This window comes from Herpailurus yagouaroundi, unplaced genomic scaffold, assembly GCF_014898765.1.
Source record: "Herpailurus yagouaroundi ecotype Mexico unplaced genomic scaffold, PumYag 185, whole genome shotgun sequence".
Taxonomy (NCBI): domain Eukaryota; kingdom Metazoa; phylum Chordata; class Mammalia; order Carnivora; family Felidae; genus Herpailurus; species Herpailurus yagouaroundi.
Window position 1 is genome coordinate 17,465,426 of NW_024412416.1, and position 15,962 is coordinate 17,481,387.

Consider the following 15,962-nt stretch of genomic DNA (forward strand, 5'->3'; position numbering starts at 1 on the left):
ACCAAGAGAGGGTGTGTAAGAACACCACTACTCCAAACCAGTGTTAAAGGCTTTCTTAACTAATCTTAATTAGTGAACAATCAAAACCAGTCAAGTGTCGAGGGAGGGTCAAAGAACTAAAAAGACACACCCATTTGGCCCCTTGAATTCCTTACTACATGCACCTGGGGGCCCCCACTCTCAAAAACAAAACAGAACAATCAAAAAGCAAGTTCTTTTTAAAGTAAGGGAGAGCATCTGAACAGCAGAACTTGTGATCTGAGTAACGACAAGGATAAGGAGACCAAAAGACAAAGACAAGCATGTCGTCCAGAGATACCTCTTTCTAGAAACTAAGACAATACACAAGTGTCCCCTCTGTTGGTGAGTGTGCTGTTAGCAAGGCACAGACTGGGGGAGAAAACCCACGGAACAAGGACCGCTAAGGCGATTTCTGTGAACCGGTAAGTGGCAGAAGAAGGAGATCTACCCAAGAGGCATGGATCCGGTCTTCCTGCAGAGGTAACGACATCCTAGATCAACCTACGGAGGGATCCAAAGCCCCCTGCTCCCTGAGCAGGAGAGAGCACAGCAGTTTTGCCTTTTTGTTTTTTAAGTTGTAACATGTAATATAAGCACAAGACTTAAAAAATGATGCAAAAATGTACCCTGAGTTGTGTTGCTCCCTCCCATCCTTGTCTCCACCCGATTTGTTCCCCACCTGCCCCCACGTGCCATCATGCTAACCAGGCCCTCGGTTTTCTTTCTGGTGTTAGGCGACATGGACACAAGCGAATGCAAAGACACAGCCTTATGCTTTTCTTAATTTTACAGAATAGTAGTATACCTTGTCTTCTGCGTACATCCTGGAGACCTATTCATACAGAACATGGAGCACCCTTATGCTTCACGAAACCAGAGTATTCCACTTTGTGCATAACTCTTAATTAACTAGCCAGTCCCCCTTCCTGAAGGGGATGAGGAATGTTCCCAGTCTACTACTATCCAGCACAGTGCCGTGGCCAGCATGTGGACGGGTGTGCTCAAGCGATACATTCCCAGAAGTGGGACTTCACGTTCATGGATACCGCCACACTGCCTTCCACGAAGAGTGCTGCCATTTTGTCACCTCAGCAGCCACGAAGGAGAGTTCTTCTCCAAAGTCGTGACAACAGAGGCTGCTGGACAAACTTTGGGATCTCAGGGCGGCTTTAACCCTCAAAATAGGAAAAAAAGGGAAAACAAAAGTTTCTCCAAAGAGGAACTGGAATCGCAGGAGGAGGTTCAGCCCCGACATCTTCCACAGGAGCATCTGCAATTCCTCAAAGATGCTTTTCTTTTTTCCTCTCTTATCCTCAGGATACCATAACAAAACCCAAGAGAAGCATAGCCTGCCTGCCCTACCAAGGGCCCTCATGCAGGCCAGGTTCCAAAGTCCTCTCTCATTTCAAGTGAGAGGAGAGAGAAGAGACAGGACTCTGCCACTCAGGAGTTCCTGAAGGCCCACTGCATCTCCTGGCTTCCTCCCCGCCCCCCCGCCCCCCTCCGTGATGCGGGTCACTGATGACATGACCCACAGGGACCCCGAGGGCAGCCAACCCTGGGGCAAAAGCTTTAGTGCAGCGAATGGCACTCCAAGAAAATAGCTAGTGCCATTTTATAATAAATGCATGGGCATCATTTCGTGATACCCAGAGTATAACAAGGTGTAAATTAACTCCTGTAATTTAGCAGAAAGCTCAGTGGAGTAAATCAATACACACATACTGTTCTACTTGAAGAGTGCTTAGCTTTTCCCTTCCTGCACTAGTTAATATTTCTAGAAAAAGAACTAATCATTAAAATAAAGGCAACCATCCCCTCAAGCATGAAGTCCATGTTAAATTTTACTGGGTAAAAAAGTCATTATTTGGCTGCACCCAGGCCTCTGGGTCAGAGTACGAGGCACCAGTCCACCCCAGCTCGGCTCAGGGAAGGGAACTTCCCTGGGGCCATCTCCCAGTGCTAGTCCCCCCACTGGGGGGCTGTGGACTGCTTCTTAAACCCTTCCAGATTTAGTGCCCTCCTCTACAAGAGGGTAATGGCAGCTTCTACTTGGAGGATTTTTTAGGATCAAATGAGGAAACATACACGAAGCCCACAGTAAAACCCCCTGCACCGACTCTGCTCCCAGGTCAGTCCTCAAGGGCCTCCCTGCAGCAGGACCCGGTGGACCTCTTTGTTTCCCTTCCTCATTGGCTCCTTAGTGTCTGTTGGAACCTCTGACCAGTCACCTCCTGAGACCCGATCTCCTGGAATCTTGGACACCACACTCCCTGGCTTTCCTCTTTCCACTTGGACCACTTGGGTCCCCTTTACAGATCCCTGTTTCTCTACCGGCTCTTGAAAGCTGCCATTCCATCAGGACCTTTCCCCAGCACAACCTTCTGGCCCTGAACTCCCTGGTGCGCTGGACCACGTTTCGGCCTTCAGGATCCACATCCACAGAGGCAACTTCTAAAGTAAGCCGCCTGCCCAGATCTCCCTCTGAGCACCACCAGTCCCCACTCCACAAAGGTCTATGTGACTTGGAGGTGCCCCAGACTCTCCACCTCCAAAAAATCAAACTCAGGCTCCCAATCCTCGCCTCTGGTCTCCCTCCAGCATCTTACCCCGGACATCCTGCCCGTCCACTCCTCAACACAAATCTGGGCAATTTGACTCTCCAATCAACTTCTCCTCACCTCTGCTAGTCCAAATGAGCTTCAATGCTTTGCCTTGCTCACTTCAACAGCTTCCTAGTGGGCCTCCTTTCTTAGCTGTTCCACACGCTGTGGCCAGGGTGGTTTTCTTTCTTTTTTTTTTTTTTTTTAATGTCAACATGACATTCTCTCTCTCTCTGGCACACACATGCACACACTCTATCTGTTCAATATTCTACACTGATTTCCCATTGCTATTATTATTCCCATTGTTATTATTTTTAAAATTTTTTAATGTTTATTTTTGAGAGAGAGAGACAGAGAGACAGAGTGCCAGCAGGGGAGGGGCAGAGAGAAAGGGAGACACAGGATCTGAAGCAGGCTGCAGGCTCTAAGTGGTAAGCACAGAGAGCGACACGGGGCTGGAACCCGTGAAACACAAGATCATGGCCTGAGCCCCAGTTGGACGCTCAACTGACTGAGCCACCCAGGCGCCTCTATTCCCGTTGTTATGAAAACACAACCCTCAACATGGCTTCTGGGGCCCTGCCATGGTGCAGCTCCCACCCCACACACCTCCCCTTTATTCCCACTACAGACCCTTTACTTATTACTTCCTTTCCCTCTTGGTCTCATAGCATCACGCCTGGCCTTTTTGGCACATATCACAGATGCAACGTTCTACTTGTTTGTGGCTGGTGTGATGAACGTGTCTCCTGATAGTGCCCTAGGCGCCAGGGCATGCAAATGACTCCTTGGTGCCCAGCGAGCATTTAATATGTATGTGTATAATAAATGAACCAATGAAACAAGAGATGAATCAGTAGGCCTGCCCCACTCCAAGTGACATGAAAATCCCAGTTACCTCAAAAGTGCCTTGTAAGAATACAGCTGTGTCATGGAAAACCCAGCCTACTGTGTTTATGTTTCTAAACCTTATCAGCAACAAATAAGAAAACCAGTAATGCATTTCTACCTTACCTCCTTTAGGTTAACATCCATCTAATTAGTACGTTATTTTCAAAAGGTAGACAAGGAAAGCCTAGTCACTGAAAGAAGGGGCAATAAAAAAAAAAATCTAAAAATAACCGATTTACTCTGAAATCATGATTAACTTAACACACATTTCCTTAAGGGATTTGAGATGAGGGCCGTTATTATACCAGTGAGCCAATTTTTGTAACAAGTGAAAATAATATTATTTAGAAACAATCCCAAGTGATCAGTACCTGTATTTTTAAAGTAAGAAGGGGCGCGTGGGTGGCGCAGTCAGTTAAGCATCCGACTTCAGCCAGGTCATGATCTCGCGGTCCGTGAGTTCGAGTCCCGCGTCGGGCTCTGGGCTGATGGCTCAGAGCCTGGAGCCTGTTTCCGATTCTGTGTCTCCCTCTCTCTCTGCCCCTCCCCCATTCATGCTCTGTCTCTCTCTGTCCCAAAAATAAATAAAAAACGTTGAAAAAAAATTTTTTTAAATAAATAAATAAAGTAAGAAAAAAAAATTTTTTTTTTTAATCTTGCGCTTCAGAAAACCTTATGCGAACACTGCAACACAGGCATTCTGGCTGGGAGTAGTTCAGATCAAGCTACGTTCGCCCGGAGTTAATTCCACAAAATTATTTTAATCCCTTCAGAAATTGTTGCAAACACCTTCACCGTGTCAGAACAGCTCACCCCACACGGATTTCCACCAGCACTTCACAGCTCAGCTAGACCAAGCTACTCACCACCCCGCCTGCCTTAATAATGACCAAGAGCAGCACCCATTCTGTTGGGTTTGTTTTCACATTTCACCAAGGTCCTCGTGCATCCTCAAACCGCTCTGTTTTGGACCTGGATCCGTGGTGTCCCATTCCCCAGGCCTGGGCTAACCTTAAACAGGTATTTAACATGATAGGCACGTGGGAGGGCTGGAAACACTCCTCAGGAAGAAACTCTGATCTTTAAAGAGACTTCCCCCCACCCCCACCAGCTGAAATGTAGGGTGAACCATTTCAGGAACCAGCTGTGGAAAGAAGACAGGGTCTAGTCTGGCTTACCAGGGACATATCAATTCTTAAAGGGCGAGTTCCCCACCTCATGCCGGCTCACCTGTTGCCGCCTTCCCACCGGTCACTTGTTACTGCTCAGAGACTACCATAAAGTAAGCCTATCAATCTTCTCCAAGGTCTTTCATGAATACACATACATAGCACACACATGTATACATGCTGTATACATAACACGAACAAATAATAAAAAATTAGATGAATAAATGTACACAACCGTATTATCAACCACACAGAAATCCATACGTAGGAAGAAAACAACAGAGATACATCTTTAAACCTACTTAATGAAAGCTTTAAACCAAGACCTGGCTTGCTTTCTTTATGACGACCCTTCATAGCATCTCCTGGGAAAATCCAACAACTCTGAGGGAGCCCCTAGTCTAAGAAGAACAACTCCCCAGAAAGGGAAGAAATATGGTACACCATGAGATGAACTGGCACTGGCCAGCAGGTATGCAAGGACACGTCTGCTCCCCAACACATATGAATGTGACCTCTTCGCTGGCCTGGAAAGGACTTGGCAATTTGTTCTCATGAGGGGATGTTTTTGCAGTCTGCTGTTTTCTGACATGACCCTCAGGGTGCCTAGTAAAAGGTGATATAGGGCCTCCCATTGCTGAAGAAGGAAATGAGCAGATTAGGCAGCAAGACTGGAGTGCCAACCTCAACCAGAAAGGAAGGATTTTACCTAACCCTGGAAGAAAGTCACTTCTCCACGTAGCATCTAAAAGTTTCAGGAAATGATATAAACTGAAAAGCCAACACTTTTTCAGAGAGCACAGATTTCTCGTTACCCCCCAAATGCTCAGGAAAACCCCATTCAAGTCCTATCAAAAGACCTCTGGTGGGGACAACCTTAAAGGAAAGGAAAATGGGCCTATGTCGACACAGGAGTTTCTGCTAACAACTTCCCTGAGAGTTATTCTCAAATAGAAAATCTAGAAATGTGAAGTTAGGCTGAAATGTACAGAGCATAAATAAAGCTCTGTAAAAAACAAAACTCTAAGCATTATTAAATACCATTCTTTGATATTTCTACCCAGTAGAAGGATTTTTTGGACTGCAGATATACTCAGCTGAGATTTGCTGACCAGAAAGACTAGTCTCGTGGCATATGAAGTGAGGCTTCCCTGGATAATTAGATTTCACTCCATTTCTTCAAAGAGCCAATCCAGATTCATAACGGGGAGTGGCAGGAGAGGGCAGAGGAAGAGACACACGGGAGTGCCAAGGAATGGACAGAAGTATTTCCTAAATCACCCGCTTTTTTTCAATCGTGTGGATTCTACAATGTTCTCCCATGTGTAGTCACACTGCATAGTATGCAGCATGGACATTTTAACATCTCCCTTTACTCTGCCTTCAAAACACCCCCAACCAAACTTTTGCCCTACAGAAAGGGCAAGCCACATATTTACTATAAGTAAAATAGCTCCAAATAAAACATTTCCCTTTGTTGTACTTTTCTCCTCAAAAAGAGAAATTCTACTTCTCTCAGACACCATGATTTCTTATGTCACAAAAGCCTTTTCAAGTTTGCAGTGACTTGGCAAACCAAGCTACAGGGAATTCTGAAACTTGGGTTTTGATGGGTGTGCTTCAAGACTGCTTTGGCTTCGTTTGGGTTTCTTGTTTCTTCTTCTTAAAAGCTTCAGATGCTTGACCTGTTAAATGCTTTTTTAGCCTTTGTTTCGTCTCGGTCCCGTTTATCATCTCATTAACCACAGCCACGGTGTTCTCTGAGGGGAAAAACTGGAAAGAGGAGTTCAAAAAGCCACGGGCATCCCACGGCGAATTAATCACATGCACGAGGTGTGTAATTCGGGGCAAGACGACATCAGGCGCGCGACCAACGTAGGAATGGGAAGAAGGTGTTGTGAAACATCGAGGACTAACCAACACTTAACAGAACATTTAGCCTCGGTGCTTTCACTTTCTGAAGCAAATAATGAGGCAAAAATATTTTAAGAAAAAGTGGCACTATCTGAGCCTGCTCGCAAGTTCCTTCCCTAGGCTTGAGTTTTTCAAGGAACTGTGAAACCCTGTCCCTCGTAAACGTACGTGGCAGTGGGGCTGGGACACCTGCTGCATGCAGTCACAAGGTCCCCAGCCTCTCCTGTGGAGCAAGCCACCGGTCATGAGGCTAATATTTTCTTTTAGCAAAGGTGCCATTTTTCACCCACTCTCTTCTACTTTCCTAACAGGCTCATGTCAGTTGTGTATTTTCAAAGACAAATTTTTAAGACAGGATCTGATGAAGCACCAAAAAAACAAAAAAAAAAACCATGCCGTTTGGTACCAAAAGACATGATGCCAAGTCAGTTTAGAATTCTGTTGATGATACATATCCATGGTTATACCTCGATGCTGAAGAAGTACCAAAGTGCCACTGTGAGAAAAAGGATGAAAAAAATACCATGTGTGCGTGAGATGTTGTTAGAAAGTCTGTGACAGACACAAAGGTAGAAGATTCTCTCTCATACGAGACCTCGAACAGGTCACTCAGCTAACGTGGCGTGGGAGCCTCCATTTCAGCAAACCAAGAACTGCCCGGATCAGCTGCCACCATTTCCTGGATGTTGTGCATAGCTCCTGAGTAGGCATTGATCAAGGTCAATTCTGTATGAAATGCACAGAAAGCACGGCTCCCAGATGCCTTAGTTACGGCATGAAAATAGCGAGCATGTTGTTCCCACACTCAAACTTCAAACTTTTTTTTTTCAAGCAATGTAAACTTTGAAGTTTGTCCTACTTAGGACATAAGGTCATCTAAACCTTGTTCTTATTTTGTTTTGTGTTTCAGGACATAGAAGTATACATCCTGGAGCGGGAAGGGCGTGAGGGTTCACGTTTAACCACTTCAGAAGCTGAGGGACCTTGGGCAAAGACACTCAATGTTCAGTCGTCCAGAATGTAAACCGGAGTTAATTATACCCACTTAAATGGCAGTTGGGAGGTTCAAATGAGCATCCTGGGCAAACTGTACCATGGGATGGTGGGCATCATTAGGTATTCCAATACAAATCTGAATTTCCAGTCATTCTGGTCTTTAATAACCTTAATAAAGAAATTCACATGAAAATCCAGGTGAGATTTATCCAACTAAATCTTCAAAAGGCCATGGGAGGTGCTAGAAAAGGGAGGTTGTGGCTTGGTCTCAGAAGGACACAACTGCCTCATAACATACAAGTCAGGACTAAAATTCTGTGCCATGGTTTTCTGGAACTTAAAGCAAATGACCGTACACATTCATAAACAGCTCCCCTCTCGTATTTATCAGGCCTGGGTCATGTGCAAGGCATAGAGGCTCAGGGAGCCTGGTGGTGTCCATTAGCAAAGGTGGGCACTCACTCACATCTAGCAAAGGCATCCACCACAGAAACACAGCATCGGAGACAAGGGCCTTGGGTACTTGCAAACAGAAGAGCCTACTTCTGAACAGGATACCACATCCCTGTGGTTATTTTAAATCCTATTCATTTCGAAGAAAGCTCTTCATCATCTGGCTTCTCCCCTGGCCTCACAATAGGACCAAACCAAGGAATAAATCATATTTTGCTCCAGTAAAGGCTAACTGTTGCCTCTGTCATTTTTTTTTTTTTTTCTGTGTAGGATTCCCTGAACAAATTTAGATATGCACTGGGGGACTGTGATAGGATTTTAATCTAGACACACCATGAGCATGACCAAGCACGTGCAGCCAGAGGAACAGCCTGCCTATAGGTGCCATCCAAATCGGAGTGACAAACCTTCGTACACAAGGCCATATGAGCTCAGATCAGGACCAGGGAACACTTGTGCTCCTACAACAGACATCCAGGGCCTCAGTGGTTCTTTCCTTGTTGACATAGCACAAACGGCCTAAATCCTCAAGGGCTGAATGAGGGCCAGAGAGAAGATTAGAGAGATTACAGAACTTTCCACTCCTTCCCCATCCATACCTCCTCTCAAAGACCTCTCCCTCTCCTCTTCCAACTCCATCCCAAGTGCTCTACAGTGGATCCTGGACCAACAGTGATCAACTTGGATCTCAACAGGTTCAGACTGCTTAAAAACATATGATGACAAACAGCTTTTCTAAAACCTACTTTTCTTTGTCCTAGGATACTGGCGAGGAGAGGAGAAGAGGCAGGAAGGAAACAAGAGGAACTCTTCACTTTTTTCTTTTTCTTTTAGTTTATTTTGAGAGAGCGAGCGCACAATTCGGGGAGGAACAGAGAGAGAAGGAGAGAGAGAATCCTAAGCAGCTTCCATACTGTCAGCACAGAGTGGATGTGGGAGCTCAAACTCACGAAGCCCTGAGATCAAGACCTGAGCCAAAATTAAGAGCCAGACACGTAAGCAACTGAGCCACCCAGGTGCCTCAAGATGAACTCTTTAAATTCTTCTTTTCAAGGACTTATTTTTGGAAAATCCCAGTTGACACATTTACTGGAGGGCAATCTGGAATCTAAAAGATCACAAACTCAAAGTCCTTGCCTCAGCCCACCCTTTTGAATGAGTCCCTCCCAAAAGAGTATTTCTAGCTCCCTGCCTCCCAGGCGAGCAAGAGTGAGAGCGAGAGCGAGAGCGAGAGGGAGAGGGAGTGAGAGAGAGACAGAGAGAGAGACAGAGACAGAGACAGAGAGAGAGAGAGAGAGAGATGTCAAGTTCTTGGCAGGACAGATCCTCTCTCGGTTCCTAATGTTGACACTGAAAGATGCTGAGGAACCAACTGGTAACCAAATGCCACCAGCCAGAAACTTCATGCCTGCCTCAGAGAGAATGCCACACGGTGCCTCCCGAGATGATGGATGGCACAGAGCTGCCACAAGCTATGCCCATTCTCATTGTTTACCACAGGAAAGCAGGAAATAATTAAAGATAAGGGAACAGGGCTCCTGGGTGGTTCAGTCGGTTGGGCATCTGACCTGATTGGCTGAGGTCATGATCTCGTGGTTCCTGAGTTCGAGCCCCAAGTTGGGCTGTGCTGAAAGCTTGGAGCCTGGAGCCTATATCAGATTCTGTGTCTCCCTCTCTCTCTGCCCCTCCCTTGCTTGTGTTTTCTCTCTCTCTCTGTCTCTGTCTCTCTCTCTCAGATAAATAAACCAACAAACATTAAAACAAAACAAAAAAGAAAGGGATCATTAGGGGACCATGTGCGTGGGCAAGAGGCTGGGCCATCCAACGAAGTCCCTGTAGATGAGGTCCCCTTCCCAGAACACCCCCTCTCCAAAATGCTGTCTTCAGCAGCAGGCTGGTTCCAGGGAAGTGACTGGCATTTAAAGTACATTGTGCTACAGGTCTTGGTAATTCATAGATGCTTTTACAACAGGAGGGCTGCTACTATTTGGGGTTGACATGATTCATTTTTCTCTTTATAACAGCCCTGCTGATTAGGAAAACACATGCAGCCCCGTGCAGTTTTTCAAAGGGGGCGGGGGGGTAGTACCTTTTCTAACGTGCTTGGCTATGTCACACACAGTTACCAGACTGCCCCGTCAACAGACAGCACCCAACACCGACTGCTGACCGCCCCGTCACATTGAAAGAGAAGAAAGTATTCACTGTATCTCACCAATAGCTGTTTATCCAGCAAGTTATAAAAGAAGCCACTGGGTTTTTATTATCCAAGCTTTTAGGACAGTTTGAGTTCAACACACACAATGTTTCATTCATGCTGTTAAATGGATAATATTAACCTTTCTTGCTGAGACGCATTAAAAATGCTGGCTTTTCAGAGCAAATGTAATTAGTTCACATTAGTAACTTCACCAGTGGCAGTGACAGAAGCAAAGTGAACTAACAGGATATAGATTAATGTAATCAAAATATCATCTCCTATCATCTCCACTCGTTAGGCAGCTGGCTGCACTTCCTCTGGTGGTTGGAGGTTTCCTTTTTTTTCCTTTGTAATAAAAACGATAGATCAATGAAATGGATGAATTAACTGCTTGCAATCCCCCCTCAGGGGAGGGCTGTACAGGAAACCATTTTGGTGAGTGAGCCCAAGTTTTTAATTTGATGTCCCTGTACGACACAATTCTGACAACAGAGCAGTGGCACAAGGCTCTCCTTTAGGGCAGGGATAAGTAACTCACTAAGAGAAAGACACCAGAGTCCTGTTTGCCCTTTGAAGCGCCTCCAAATTCACACGCTCAAATACATGTCTGCAAACATCGCACTAAGCATCTACCGGCAGGTGAGTATTCCTTCTAAACCCTCCTTCTTCTGATCAGAATATCCACATTTTCCTCAGGCGGACCACCCTGTCCTCTCCCTCCTTTGAGGCTGGAGGACCAGTGACCTGGGCTGGCCCATCAGAGCATCATTGCCATGGGACACACCGGTGGAGGGCAGGCCCACGGAGACATAAGGAAACGAATCTGTGCCATCAGAACAGAGCCCTGGTTCTTCTGCACTGAACCCAAAGTTGGGGGATGCAGGGCTGAAGCTGCTAACAACCCTTCTGCTGCCACATGGACCCCAAGGATGAAGCCAATATGCTGACAGGTGAGTCGTGAAGAGCCCCCAGTGGGGCTTTTGAAGCCTGCCCGTCCCCAGACTTTTCCATTAAGTGAGATGGGCTGTTGTTTGTTTTGTTTTGTTTTGCATAAATCAGTAGAAATGCTCCCCATCCCACATACACTCCGTACCCCACCCCGCCCGGGTCCTGGAATGAAAATGAAGAGACATCATATAATACATTTCCCATTAGGCCACAAGCCCCCCCCCCCCAGATTTGAGGGAATGAATGGGGTGCAGCTGCCCTAGAGTGGTCATCTCCCCAATGTAACACAACAGCACTTCGGCTGACAGCCCCTCCATGCTCCCCCAGCTTGGAATCCACGGTGACCACAGCCACAATCAATCAGCAGTGCCACTGGAACATTCCAGAGTCTCACACATCACTGGGAAGCAGAGAGAAGAAAGGATTTTTTTTTTTTTTTAAAGGCCTGAAATTGGAAGTAGAATTAGATACTCCTTCCTCAGGACCAGGTTTTAGAGATGTAGGCTGTACCTAAGGTTTTTTTTGTTTTGTTTTGTTTTTGGGCTTTTGTTTTGTTGTTTTTTTGGTTTTGTTTTTGGGGGGTTTTTTGGTTTAACTTACAAATGCATCTCAGCATAGATGGGAAATACCAAATTCCAAACAACATCATAAAAACTAAATAATGCAAAAATTACACTTAGAAGAAAGTGATTCATAGCTTCCTAAAAGTCTTTTTAAGTAGGAAAGCACCATGTTAATTGAGTTCTTGTCCAAACTCAGGGAGGCATTCAAAGGTCGCACAATCAGCCTCCTAGCGTCATTAAAGTACAAAGAGCAGTTAATGTTCAGAATGGTGGTCACCAATTAGTCCAAAACACGCACTGATTTATCAAGCTCACACCTCTGTTTAAGTTTTAAGTTGCTCTGTTAGTGCCTAAGCCTGAAGTGACACAGGTCTGGGGTCAGCTACTTTACTGCAAAGTTAATGCCACTTTTATGAAGCCTCCCTGGATGCAAAATTCCATAAGTCACTCTGGGTACAGAGAGGGAAAAGGAACATGCGACTTTTTTTCTCCATGTGTGTCCGTTTCAAGTGGGGGGAGAAAAAAGCATGATGAGAAATATGGAGATTTGATTGAGGCTGACCTACTTGGAAATAAGAAAAAGGATGAATTTATAGCTGAGTATTTTAAAAATTTTAAAAAAAAGGCTGAATACAAAAAATGTCATGTCCTGTAACTTTATTAGGTTAATATATCCGAGCACAACGATTAGAGGAAAATACCTGTTACTACGTCCACCCACCAAGCCTGCATGATTTTCGCATTAACACCACGATGGAAAACTCCCAAAGAAATGACAGTACAACAGAAACTTCAAATGGAAATCGTAGTAGAGTTTATATGGATTGGATGCACACTACTCCTTTATGTCTAAGGACTGCAACATGCATAGCCAGCCCTGGAGGGTCCCGGGAGGCGGGCTAATGTTACCTGCTGCTCAGGAAACTCTTCTATCCACGCTGCAAACGCATTTGTAAAGGACTTTCAGGGTATGTGATATCAGCCCCAAAGGTGGTCCTGGCTGTTAGTAGATCGAGTGTACCAAATTATCTAGGCATAAGGTTTGCAAGAAAGGGAAAGGATGGGATGATGAGAGGTAAGCTAGACAAATCTCTAGGCTTTGCCTCCCCGAGACACCTTTCAGTGCGTTGTTTGAGGTCCCTATCATCGTGATTTGGGAAACAGAAGTCCTGTGCAACGAGTCCTGTGCTCCATACAGATCTTGTGAAAATCTTACAGTCTGGAGCGGAGGGGGGTGTCCATCGCTTCTCATATTTATCAGGTAGTTATGCAGCAGACTGTACTGAGAATAAGCTTAAAGACTGGAGGGTTCTTCTCTCAAATGCTGGGGGAGGCCTGGCTCCAAGGGTTGAGTGGCCTCGGGTGCTTTCCTTACTCTAGATGCTCTGGCCTCCTCTTGACCACGTGGGGGTTAAACAAACCTTCCCTGAGGGAGAATCTGAGCCTTTCAAAACAGCCTCCTTCTCTAGAGACTCAGAAGTGCCCCTGGACCCGGTCCCTTACAGAGGGGAGGTTCACTGAAGCTTTCCTCCGTGGACTATGCCAGGTGTTTGATGACGCAGAGATGCCCTTCTGTATAGCAGCTACTCCTTATAGAAAGTGTTTAAAACAAAGATTTGTGAGAAAAAAAAAAAGAGGGGGTTCCTGGCTGCTGGCTGCTCTCTTCTTCCCACTCCCCACAACCCCTCCAAAGCACTGGGATGACTCCCAAAATAGGTATCCAGTGCTGTTCCCAGCCAGGTCAGCGTTTCCAGAAACCTAGTCCAGCTCCACTTGCTCAGGCCACAAAGCACCTCAAGTTCAAATACTGAAAGTGCAAACATTCTCTCTCCTTTCCCCACCACATTTCTGTTCTGTTTTTTCCTATCCTAGTTAATGGCATCGACGATCAATCAGTATCTCCAGTCGGTCGTCCGTGATCCTTAAGCTCTTTGCTTTTCTTCTACCTTGCCCATCACCGTCTTCCTTCACCATGCCCTGCTAGATCTATCTCCAAAAGGTCTCTGACACCCTTTTCTAAGCTCACTCTCTACCCACCGGCTCTGCCAGCTTCTCTCCCTCCCTCAAGTGACTGTCAGAGAATCTTTATGGAACACAGATCTACTTATAGCCCTCCTCTGCTTCACAGCCACTGCCTGTAAAGTCAGGTCCAACCTCCATAGGCAGGCTGACCGACCATCCCCACACAACCTCTCCCTCACTCTTTGAGGCAATCTGCTTATCCCGATTTATTCTTACCCACCTTTATCTATTCACCCCAGTCCCTAAGCTCTGGTACCTGGTGAACACCTCTGCATCCGCTGAGGCCCTGCTCACCCGTAAGCCTTTTTCCCTGATGCCCTCCATGCCAACATGCCCCGTTCCAGACTCCCATGACACTTTAAACACAGCCCTAATAAAACCCACTCCACACTACTGGGTAGTTGATTCACCTATCAATCTCCCCCAAACCCAACCCAGGGGAGGCTCCTCCAGGACAGCAGCTGTGTCTCGCTGGTCTTCAGATCCCCAGAGCTGAGCTTGGTGCCTGGCAGAGGGCAGCAACCTAGGAATGTGGGCTGAATGCAACTGACTTGGTCGGAGCGAGAGTTCGGAGAAGACTGCACCTGTGAAATAAACACAGCGGCTCTAACGCTACCCACTTGGCGAAAGAAGCTGCACCTCTCCCAACGCCAGTAACTCCAGTCAACAAGTGGAACCAAAGAACACAACTGTGTGTAAACATGCTGTCAACGGTCACTGCTGACCACATGTTCCAGTGGTCTCCATCACGTCCTGGACCAACTGGGTAATAGTTAATTAGGAGTCCCCAACCTGTATTCCTCTAACTAGAGAAGGAACTAATATAGACTCTTTTAATTGTTACCCTGGGGTTCAGAGGAGAAAGGGCCAGCACAAAGCTGAACTGTCCACAATACGTTACAGGCAACAGGACATGATTTGTGCCAACTCCCAATCCCCCCCGCACAAGAGGCACCACCATGGGAATCAGAGGCACGCGATGCCAGCCAAAGAACCCAGGGTCACTGGATGCAGTTTAAACAAACAAATCTATGGAAACAGTTTATCAATGATGATTAATCTTTTGTCATGACCCAGCTTTTGAAAAATTCATTGGGAGGAACAAACAATAGGCAAAATAACTGAAGTCAAATGAGGGGGAAAAAAAATCGAACCTTTTTAAATGCCATTCATTTTTAAGGGTTAATGATTACGCGGATACATGACTTGTGCAGAGAACAAAAAACAAGCAGAGCAACTAGCCTCTAATAAGAATTCAGGCCTTGACTAAAATATTCCTTCAGTTGGTATAAACTATAATGTTGAGAAAAGGATTCACACATCCCATGACATCTATTTTTATAGCACACAGCCCAGAGTTAAGCCATATCACTTTTAATGACTTGAGATTCCAGAAGAATTATCACTATGGTAACATTTCAAAATGGCTGTCAAAGTTACCAGGCACCAGTCCACAACAGTTTGGATCTAGTAGGGCTTTTAGAACAGACCAAGTTATTTTAAAATTCATCTAATGATTCCGCACGCCCAACAAAGCTTGGCTAGAACTTAGCTAATAGGGTTATTTACGAGTGTGACTTAATAGAAAGAATGCCTAGTACATAATAAGCACTCAAATACTATCTACTGTCACTCTCTCCAAAGCCTTTGGTATGAAATAATTCACTGGTGGTTACATTGATGTGATAAAACTCTTTAAATTTGTTTGTATGTATTAAAGTTTGAGGAAGGACAGGAAGGTATAAAATTTGTTATTATTTCTGTTACGTTAACAACTGACCTTATTTTACAGAATAGGAATTTTACAGAATAGGAATTGATATAAATTATACAAGATAAAATAAATCTCAAATATTCAAACGTGCTTGTGGGTGGACAACAAAATATATCTCACCATTAAGAACACACACTTAAATTCTAAAAATCCTCCCATTGTGGGGGGGGGAGCCACAAAAAAACAATCAATGCCCTTCGCTCCTCATTTTCATAAGAAAACAGGTTGACTTCAAAGGTTCTCAACTCAGAGCCAAGGAACTCACTCCAAGTCAGAACTATGAAAAGACCTTAATAATGTGTTATTTTTAAGTTTATTCATTTATTTTGAAAGAGCATGAGAGAGAGAAAAAACATGAGTGGGAGAGGGGCAGAGAGAGACAGAGAGAGAGGGAGAGGGGGGAAG

The 15,962-nt window shown here is 45.4% G+C and overlaps 1 protein-coding gene and 1 long non-coding RNA gene across 2 annotated transcripts in view; both read right to left on the minus strand.

Annotated features, from left to right (window-relative positions):
- The window catches only part of IGF1R (insulin like growth factor 1 receptor), a 309,794-nt gene that overhangs the window by 217,653 nt on the left and 76,179 nt on the right, over positions 1-15,962 (minus strand). The gene's annotated exons all lie outside the window — the stretch shown is intronic.
- The window catches only part of LOC121042477 (uncharacterized), a 20,683-nt gene continuing 9,346 nt past the window's right edge, over positions 4,626-15,962 (minus strand). Inside the window, exons 2-3 of the long non-coding RNA XR_005796247.1 lie at positions 9,372-9,376; positions 4,626-7,483 (exon numbers count right to left, since the gene is read on the minus strand). This is a non-coding gene — a long non-coding RNA (uncharacterized LOC121042477). The remainder of the gene's footprint in view (positions 7,484-9,371; positions 9,377-15,962) is intronic.